A 10,548-nucleotide genomic window follows, 5' to 3' on the forward strand; every position below is an offset into this window, starting at 1 on the left:
TTACTGAAAGAGCCCCCCCAGTGGGCTTTCCCAAGATGCCCACTCTTCACTGGGACTTCGTCCTTCACACAGCAGCTCTCCTTCAGGCCAGGATGTTTGGGACTCCTGCCAAAACCTTCTGGGAATACTTGTCACATTTTTCATTTGGGTGTGATTTTTCATTCTTTTTTCTCTTTTACTACAAGAAGCACAATTAGAAATTAATACTTTTATGCTGCACCAAGCAATTTAATCCTACTAAAGGAGCCTATGTTAAATGACATTAATAACAGGTTAATTTTTAGGGTTGTTTCTGGATACCGTAGAAGTTTGGCTGGTTTTCATTAGGAAATTGGCTTTAGTGTCACATTTAAATTCTTTGGAAGTGGTTCCCAGTGTTGGTCAGCGTTCTTTCTCTAGACTAGACTAGTCACCATCTATCGACCCTGCAGTGCACCAACATTTTACAGGAAGGAGAACACAGAATTTCTAAAATGATTATTCTATACTCCTTTTCTTAAGAACTTGTGTTAAAGATGCATCATACATATTTTTTGGAGCAGATGGATCAAAGTTTTATTCAATAGCCATATGTTACATTACCAAAATTTGCTACATGTTTTAAAAGCATCAGAAAGGGAGACCTGTTCTCTTTTGAAATTATGGTTCACTCTGCAAAGGGAATTAGAGCATCATCAAAACCAAATTCAGAGCCTGACCCAGTGTACTGTGCCCAGTGAAAGCTATCTCACATAATATTGCTGAAAGATCCTATTAGTTCAGCCATAAAAAGCAATGAGGCTCCTTGCTCATGACCAGAGCACAACCAATTCTCATTCAAGCAAACATGGTTTACTTTGTTGGCACAATGAGGGTAACTAGCCAAGGGCACTATAGACCTGAAAGGAGAAAAGGAGAGATAGACAACGGTTGTGTGGCATCTCTCACTAACAATTTTATTGGGCTAGGAATCAAATCCATTCCACCATATTTAGTCAGAAAAATGAGGCCAGTGTTTCAAACATGATCCTGTTCTTTCTCAGCTTGTTGGCCATTTAATGCCAAATAGTCCAAACATTAGATAATTAGAAGTTCAAATGGTAGTTCAAATGGTTCACATGTTAAATAAATACAAGCTGGAAACAAAATCTGGAGTTTGGAAAATCCAAACTCTTCTGTCATGTCACTAAGAAGAAAGTAAGCATTATTAGCCACCTCTGTAAGTCTAGATAGTTTAATTTCCTATAAAATGTTGCCAGTGCCTTTTTTAAGATGATGATTTATCATTTCATCTGGATGTTATTGGTTCCAATTCAAAGCAGAGGATTGATTGGCTCTTCTTTGAAGAAAATCCTTCTTGTAGGCCTCTCTGAACTCAGGAATAGAAAATGACTAAGAAGCACATCAATTTCAGATGTGATTTTCATCCCCACTGGGGCTGTGAAGTTGCAGTAGGTGCAGTGGAGAGTTCTGAATTAAGGTGACCTCAGCCTCACCTTCCAGAAACTGGCATCACTTTACTGTCACATCCTCCAGAAAACACCTTAGCATTTGCTCTGTGGTAGGAATATCAGTGTGACACCTGTAGAAGTTACATCTTTTTGTTACTGTGCCCCTTCAGGCAAGTCTATAGATAGAGGAAAATCAAACACGGGCTGGTGATGGCTGCCACAGATAAGGTGAATGGAACAAGAATGTTGCCTGCTTTTATTTTCTATAATCAATGTGAAAACTGCTTCGCAAATTAACAAAGTTGTCACTCTTCATTTAGGTTAAGAAAGTTAACAGTGTTTTCTCTGCTGGAATTGATTGTTTTTCCCCTATACCATGACTATTGGGCAAAATCAAACTTGAATTTCTACACTTTGAAAGAAAGCACAGTATGAACCTTTAACCAAGCACCTATATTCACCTCCAACGTTCTTACTGCCATCAGCTAAGAAAATGCACAAACTTGGTCCAATGTAGGATTCTTCTAAAGTGTGTAACAAAATGTGCGTTCTGCCACTTGACGTGACTTTCGAAAATGCTATGAAATGTTAAATGCCTCATTCTGTGTTAATTTGCTGTTGCTTTTTTATGATAGAAAAATAAACTTACCTGGGATTGTTTCATTGTTCTCATTGAACCTCCTCCAAATCCAACTTCAGCCCTTTGTAAACTTGCAGAAAGTTACTGACCTTAAAATTAATTTTTAAGAGGCCGCATATGTTAATCATAATGGAGCTTTTTCAGAATGAGCTAGCATTGCCTCCCCTTCATATGAGAGAGAATGGAGCTTTGGTTGTCCTATTCAAATGCCTGTGGATTGTGTAGAACTTCCTTACACGTCCATCGGGTGCACCACATGTTTTTTCAGTCCTTACATTCAATTTTCAGGGTTTCATTCAAAACTTGTTGTTAGAGATGTGAAATATGAATTTCCAGTGGTCTTCACTTTTGTCTTTTTTTTATTCATTAATTCACTTCACTGGTTTTAACTGCTCCCTTGAGAGCTGTCCAGGTGGTTTAATGACACCTGACAGACACATTGTTTTCAAAGCTCAGTTTAAGACACCAGGTGTGGCAGCCCAGGCAGGGAGCTCCTTGTCTGAGGCATTGGATCAATTGTGGAAGTTCAGGAAGGAAGGGGTGGGCAAGGCTTACCCAGCCAATCGGCAGAGACCAACTCACACGTGCTCCCAGCCTCAAGTCTGAAGAAAACAAGCATATTTATAAGGTAAACTGAGCTGTTGTGACAGACGTGAAACTGCTGTGCTTGGTCACTGCTCTTGGTGAATTGACAATCTCCATATGCCAAACCTCTTCATCCTTTTTGAGACAATAACTTCATGAAGAATGACCCTAAGTACTGCTAACAGTGCCCCAATCTTCCTTTCATAGCAACCCCCTCTTCAGCTCTAACTGGGACAAGATAAGAGAATCTCGATTATGTACAGTATAAATTGTATTATATTTTTTGTACTTACGTTTTATGTAAATAGTTTGTTTCATTCAACTGTATGTGAGCATTGAAATAAATCCTACCATTTAGGAAACAAGTTAGTAGCATTTTTCTTTGCATAACCTCAAAGTCCCCTGTGTCCCCAGATGTGCTAAGGCTCAGTCGCTACTTGAAGGAGAGCATTTCAGCAAAGTGAGACTGGATGACCTCCTAGGTGAGCCCCAAACACATGCCTGTTTGTTCTTCAGATACCAAAGCCTCTTGAGTGGCAGGCAAGACAGGACCAACCAGCTTCTTGATTCTGTGAAGTAGTAAAGAATTTTTAGAAATGTCTGTGGACAATAGGAAATGTGTGACATGGAAAGCGAACTGGGTTTTTAATTTACAAGGAGTTGGTATCAGATATTGACTATTGATCTGTTAAGCTTTATTACACTCTCTTCAGTGCACCATAGTCCTCCCTTCAGTGCACCATATTCCATTCTTCTTTGCATAAAACAAGTTTTTTCTAGAATGAACCACTGATTATCTGTTGGCATGAACACAGCTGGACAATACCTGGCCCAGGAAAACTACACTATTGAGTGAGAGTCATATTCAATATTCACGACCCCGTTAAATATCTCTCTCTCTCTCTCTCTCTCTCTCTCTCTCTCTCTCTCTCTATATATATATATATATATATATATATATATATAATGTATATGTATATGGGGGTGCCATAAAAATGTATATACATGACTTGTATTCATCTTTTGTTATCGATATATATTATTACAATTTTAATACAGTTTTTTTTCCTTTCCTAAAATGTGTATACATTTTTTGGCACCGTCTGCATATATAAACATGTATATAATAAGTCTATTTAATATGGAGGCCAAAATTAAGGTAAAATTACATAAAAATATAAACTAGTGAAGCATGTTATAATGATTAAACTTTTTTAAACCACTGCTAATAAAATATTAATTTGTTAATTCTGTATTTGCCCAGATGACCCAGGCTGACTACTCTCTTAAAAGACTTTTCGCCTATTGAAAGAGTCCCAGAAGAATAACTTCCTACAGCTTCTTGGGGATGTCAGTTCCCTACACTGAGCAGGCTGACAGTCCAGGAGATTCTTAGCTCTGGCAGTATAGTAGTATATTTTTGGAGAGTTTATTTTTTAATAAAATAACACCCAAATGCCACCCTAGATGAATTCGATTTGGATTTTGAGTATCTGTGTTCTATGAAATAGTACAATTTTAAAGTATTCCATGAAAAACCTACATATTAGCTGGTAGTTTAGAAAGTGAGTGGAATACAGAAGGGTTGTACCACAATTTCCTTTCTTGTGATTTTTTTTCCTGACCCTTTGTATTTATAGACATATTCTAATATTTACACATTCTCACACATTGCACATGGATCCAACTCCTTTTTCATAATCTTCATAGGGTCTTCAAAATAAAATTGAAATATGACTTAAAATACCTTTCTGGGCCTGTTTGAAATATATAATGTAAATCTCTATTTAAAGTGTCTCCTTGAACCCAGTTTGTAAAGTATAACTAAAATAACTGAATGTATTGACTGCACAACTGTAGATATTTAATGTAAGAAGAACTTGTCCTTAAAATAATATCCAAAACAGTATTATTTTTCTGGAATTGTACTTGGTTTATACATGGTTTATTTCTTTAAAGTGGTTTGTTTATCAAATCACACAGAAAATGAGGTCTAAAATGGCTTTTCTCTCATCAATCAGCTTGGCATATGTTTTCCTTGGAAGCATTTGAAGCTCTCACCTCACCCCTGTAATCACAGCCAGAACCAGAACTGAAAGCAACAAGATCACATTTGATAAACATTTGATAGCTCTGGGTGGTGCAGAGCTCTTAAAACTAGCTACTAAAAGCCTAACAGAGGAAATAAAATAAAATAAATAACGCTTTGTAAAATGATTCCTCATACAATATGTAGGAACTATAAAAGTTCACCCCTAGTTTGAAAAATTGTTACTATCTTGAAAATGAGTCTTAGCACACGACACAGACAGAATTTTGCTAAACTATGTTTTTTCAATCCTAATGTGTGTGGGCTTGCCATTATTAGGTATTTGTGATGGCCTTTTCCAGAAGGTCAGTTGTTCGTCACAGTGGTGGTTTCATGGGCCATCTTTCCCTAGAAAGTTAGAAGTAGTGAAGACAGCCACACTTTAGTGCTGTGCCAATGCCTGTCCATGCTTCTGTTACTCTTCAGTTAATACCTCTCCTCCACCTCAGAATTATTATGTCACTTCCGTTTTCCTGCTAATAGATGCAGCTACAGGATCTCTGTGCCCACTTCTGAGACCATGCGCCCCCTAGAGTCCCAGGGCTCACCTTTCCCTAAGAAAAGAATTTAGTGGTGGCAGCAACATGGCGCCAGGAAAATCATTGTCAGGAAGACCAAACATTCAGAGGGTGGATTCACATGCACACACTCACAGGTAAGCACGGCAGCTGGAAAGTCTCCGTTCTGAATCCCCAAGGTGCTCCTGTTTGCTGAAGGGACAAAGGGAACACACTCACACAAGTGAACAGAACAACTGCGAAGAACTCCATTCTGAATTTGAACACATTTTCCATGGGTTTCCAGTCATTTCAACTCAACTCATTGTGACACATACATTTTTTGGCATATACTCAGTATAGGTTTCATTTTTAAAGCGTCTGAAGCTTATATATTGGAGGGCCTTTGAAAGAAAAGGAATACAAAATAGTGACATTATAAAATCAAGTATGAAAATAAATATTTAGATTTAGAAAACAAATTGCTGCAAACTTCAAATTTAAAGATCCTGATAGAAACTACATACCTAATTCAAGAAAAATAATGGAACACTGTGTTAATGAATTGCCAGACACACATCTATAATACTTCCTCCCATGTTTCTTGTTTGCATACACTTTGACTCATATGATAACATTTTTATAATATCTTTGTCTACTCTAAGAAGAGAAAATAATTGTTAATCAAGATTGATTTAGCTATCAATTCCACCTTGTTATGTATAACATTTTAGGATTTTTGTCAAATTTTGGAATGCTTCTATCAACTCCATTTATATATAAGCTGAGAGATTAGGATAAGTACCTACACAGACCAGCTTATGGATCTGTTTCCAAATTTTTCCCCTCTCCTCCTCACAGACTCCGAGGGCTGTGCACTACAGGACAGCCCCTCTAATACTGCTTCACGGCCGCACAAGGGTGACATGACAGAGAGGTTGGGTGCTCCCGTATCTACAATAAGATGCCTACAGTAACATCACTCTACATGGAGGTGACTGCAAATCATATACACACACTACTTTAAGCCCAAACCAAATGTCTTCTGCTCTTCAGTTTCCCCATAGAACTTCTGAGAAATGCCCCAGCCACTCCAACATCACCTACTCTAAACGGAAATGTGATGGAGAGGGAATCAGAAAGGCGTATTCATTGCAGTTGAATCATTGACTTGACCTCATTTCAAAAAACCCCAGGGCCGTATGCAGAGTGCAGGCCCCTGAAGCATGTGACGCTCCCCGTCTGTACTGCTAGGAATGCTGTTTGTGCTGGATACTGGGAAGCAGGGTTGACTGAGACAGCTGTGCTTTGGGTTCCCTTTCCAAGGACCTGGAAACCCTAATGACACAGAGGCAGTATTGGGCTGGGATCTAACAGTGGCTCTGCCATTACTGGCTGGTGACCTTGGGGCTGTTCACTTCTCTCTGCCTCAGTTTCTTATCTGTAAGTGTAGATAATAAAAGCATCTATAGTGTAAGGTTATTTTGACATTTCATGGAGTTAATGCAAACAATGCATGTAACAAAAGTCCTTGCCATGTACAAAGTGCTCCACAAAAATTTTGCTATTATTACTTTTATTATAAATGAAAGATAATGTGAATAATATTGAAATAATCTGTATTGTATTAAACACTCCTTGTGGCAACTGAAATGCTATAGAAGAAAAAAAAAAATCCCACAGCATCTGTAGAGGGAGCATGTGCTTTCAAAACAAGTGATATCATAACAGACATGTCCATTACGAGGAAACCATGAGTCAAGTTGACCAGCTGCATATTTGGGGAATTGCTTAAGCAAGTCACAATGCTGTTATAGAGGTGCCAACGGGAAAGGAAATGTTTAAATTTTGATTGCTTATTCTGTGAAATACAGAGCAACCTGTCAGAGCAAAGCTATTTCCTCTCCGCATGTTATGATGGGAGGATTTGCTCCAACATGTAATAGTCTTGCAGCTCTCAGGAAGAAAAGCCTTCTGTACATCTAAGGTAATATTCTTACTATTAAGCTGTATTATTAAACAAAGAGTGTGAGGTAATTTCATTTTTTCAAGAATTACGGAAAAGATAGGTTTTCTGTGGTCAGTAGTCAAGGTTACTAATTAACTTTGGGTTCTCTGATTTTGATACCATCAGAAAAATAAAAAGTTTTTTATAAAGAGTCATTTTGAGTGTTTTGGTTGTTCCTAATCTATTTTTCTTTTGTCAAAAGAGATGATGATGGAAATCCCTAAGGGGTAAAAAAGGATGAAAATCCAACCTCTGAACTTCCCCGCAGAAAATAGAGACCAAGGTCATCGTGACACCATGCTCGGTAATGAGACAGGAAAAGCTGCCAATGGAAGCATGTTGTGGCCAGGATAGATGGTTCCTCATTTGATCTGTCAGTTTAATTTTTCACTGCTTCATATTTTTTAAAGTTTTATAGAAATTAGGATTGGGAAAACTTGTAAAATGTACCAACATTCAGAGTATGGGTCCTGGAATTTCCCCCAAAGTGTCTTCCTGGTTGGAGGGAGCAGCAGGTAAGAGGTGATATATGAAAAAGGAAAGTCAGCTGGAAGGGAAATGTGCAAGCGTGATTCCCAGTGGGACTCTAAGACCATGTGGTAGGGCTTTACTCGCACACACTAACGTAAGTACAAAGTAGCCTTTGCCAAATTCTGGCGTTTGAGAGCAGTAAAAGGAGAAAATGTCTTAGAAGACAAAAATAAGTGTAAACATGTATTTTTGGCTATTGTGATTCAGTCCAAAGGAGAGCCACCAACCAAAGAATCAAAAGTCTAGAAATTTGCGGCAAAAACACGTGGCAGCTCACTGTGTTGAGGACGGACCCAGCACAATGACCCAGCTTCGAGCAGGAGCAGCAGAGCCGGTTGCCAGTCCAGTCCACAGCGTCCAATGGTAGGTCCTGTGGCAAATGACCAGAAGCTCGGAGATGAGATTCCTTTAAAAAGAGGGTAATGTGCCCATCACACCTGGTGGTGGGAGATAAGAATAAGAATGCAGGTAAAAGTCCCAATCTTATCCTGTGCCTAGAAAGGGGGCCTGAAACCAAAACAAAAACATGTAAAGGGTAATACTTTTGAAACAGCTTAGCTTGCATTTCTTCTCCCAGTTATCCCATTGTTGTTATTTTCCTTGTCACCCATCCCGTTTGAACCTAGACTGGCTGTCAGTCCCATTGCTCCAGCCAAGGTGTGTGCAAGCAGCAAGAGTCCAGTGGAAGTTGGGTCTTCCTGGTGACCAGGGTGACAGAGGTCCCTGCATTCTCTCCTGATATGAAAGTGGAGGAGGCCTGAGGTGATGAGAAATGAGATGATCCCCAAGTCGGGGACAAGACAAGCCAGCACAGAGACTCTGAGAGTCCCCGCAGTCAGGACAGCTGTGGTGTGGCTGGGGGAGCAGGGGGAGCTGGGGAAGGGGAGACCGGAATGGGGTACGTTAGCCTTGAACTGGTATCAGTGTCGGTGAGAACAGAGGCCACCACCCCGGGAAACCAGTGACTCTTGTATGTAACTATTCCTTGTGTGTATATGCTTGTGAAGGGTTTGAAGGAGAAGTTTTGGGGAGTCTCAGCCTTGGGTGAGGTGGGGTGGGCGGCGTTGTTAGCAGCAGGGGGTGGGAAGCAAGGAGAGCTGACACAGGTGGGTCTGACCTATCCTAACACCGAGAACCTTGGTGGGGCGAGGCTGCCAGGCCCTGTGCTTGAAAGAGCTCTTTTTCACAAGAGACCTGTTAGTCTTGAGAGAAATTAAACACAATTGGTATGTTAGTGAGGAGTGACATGGGCTGGGGAGAATGCTGTCCTCACTTCTGTGAGGGACCCTGAGCTTTCTGTCCCCTGGAACAAGGGACAGCACCCTTGGCCAGAACACGGCTTTCTCACAGGGGTGTGTTGAATGAAAGCAACTCCAAGTAGGTGAAGAGGAAGACGTTACTGAGTGGAGGAGGGAAGTGGATGCAGGTGAGAACAGGGGCCCCTTCCTGTGTGCGGTTGTGACATAGCCTGGGGCTCCTGGTGTCCTGGGAGGCACGGGGCAGCAGGGCTGGGGCACCTGAGGGGCAGGGGGGGTGAGAAGTGGGGAGCCTGCTCATATCCCTCGGCCGTGTGAGCACCTCTGTCCACCCCACCCGCTGCCTACCACTCTCAGGACGCGAACCAATCAGACAACGCTCACCTGTGGCCTGGATGTGAGTGTAAAGATGCCTGAGTGAACTGGGCTCCCGGGGAATGGCACACATCACCACGTGCAGTTTGTGGTGTGAATGGGGGTGAACTATCCTCGGGCAACAACACACTTCCCATGTAGGGAGGGGACCTGGGAGGCCCTGGATAAAGCGAGTGCTTGAGGGAAGTGACTGGGTTGCTAAGGGCAGAATGACACGTACTTTAAGGCCTTTTAAGAGGCTTAACAATTGTCCACAGCAAGAAGTGATCATCCTTCATCAAGCAAGGCCCAAATTAAGTGCTTTTCTCCTTTCTTCTTCTTCTTCTCATTCACCATGTTACTTATCTTCACAAAATGGAGGCCACTCGCCAAATCATCTTTACTGGGGAGGGACCGGCACCCACTTGGATAAACATAGTTTTGCAAAAATCAACCCTTTCACAGCAGCCAACTCTAAATATGAATCCACTCTTTCGGTGGGAACAACTTCATAGGAAGATGCCTTGCTGGAAATTCAAATCTCTATCTAACATTGTGTGAAAACAAGACTTTCTGAAACTGACGTGGCCTTATTATTAGTTTCCGGTCAGCAGCCCCACTCTGCTAAGTGGTGCTCTTGGGTGCAAGGGGAGTCGTGTGGTGGGAGGGGCTAAGTGGCCCTGCACAGCTCAGGGGACAATGAAGGTGCCTGGCCTCCAGGTTGTGATGTGAAACAGTTGTGGGCGATCGGAGAGGAGGAAATTCCTGAGACACAGGACCAACTGACCACTCACCCAAAAAAGGCAGGAAGTGAGCAGATGAGGGGCAGAGGGTGAAAATCAGTAGTTGTATCTTTTAGGCAACGCAGAGTATCAGTCAGTGAAAGGAAGTGTGAATGCTGGTGCGGAGCTGCAGTGAGCCTGGGAAAGAGAAGAGTTTGACAGGAACGGAGCATTTCTGTGGAGAGAGATGACAGGGAAGGAGAGAAGCTAGAAAGAGCAGGGGGAGCCCCCAGTGACGGGCCTGGGGTGCTTTTGTCAGAAAACAAAACAACTCTTACTCCTGTGGACAAGTCGCTTTAATTTCTTTGTGTTATAAGTTGTGGGGTTCCTTTCCTTTAAAACAATTATGTGAAACACAAACATTCAGAACAGCTAA

The sequence above is a fragment of the Rhinolophus sinicus genome, linkage group LG03 (assembly GCF_036562045.2).
Source record: "Rhinolophus sinicus isolate RSC01 linkage group LG03, ASM3656204v1, whole genome shotgun sequence".
Classification (NCBI taxonomy): Eukaryota; Metazoa; Chordata; class Mammalia; order Chiroptera; family Rhinolophidae; genus Rhinolophus; species Rhinolophus sinicus.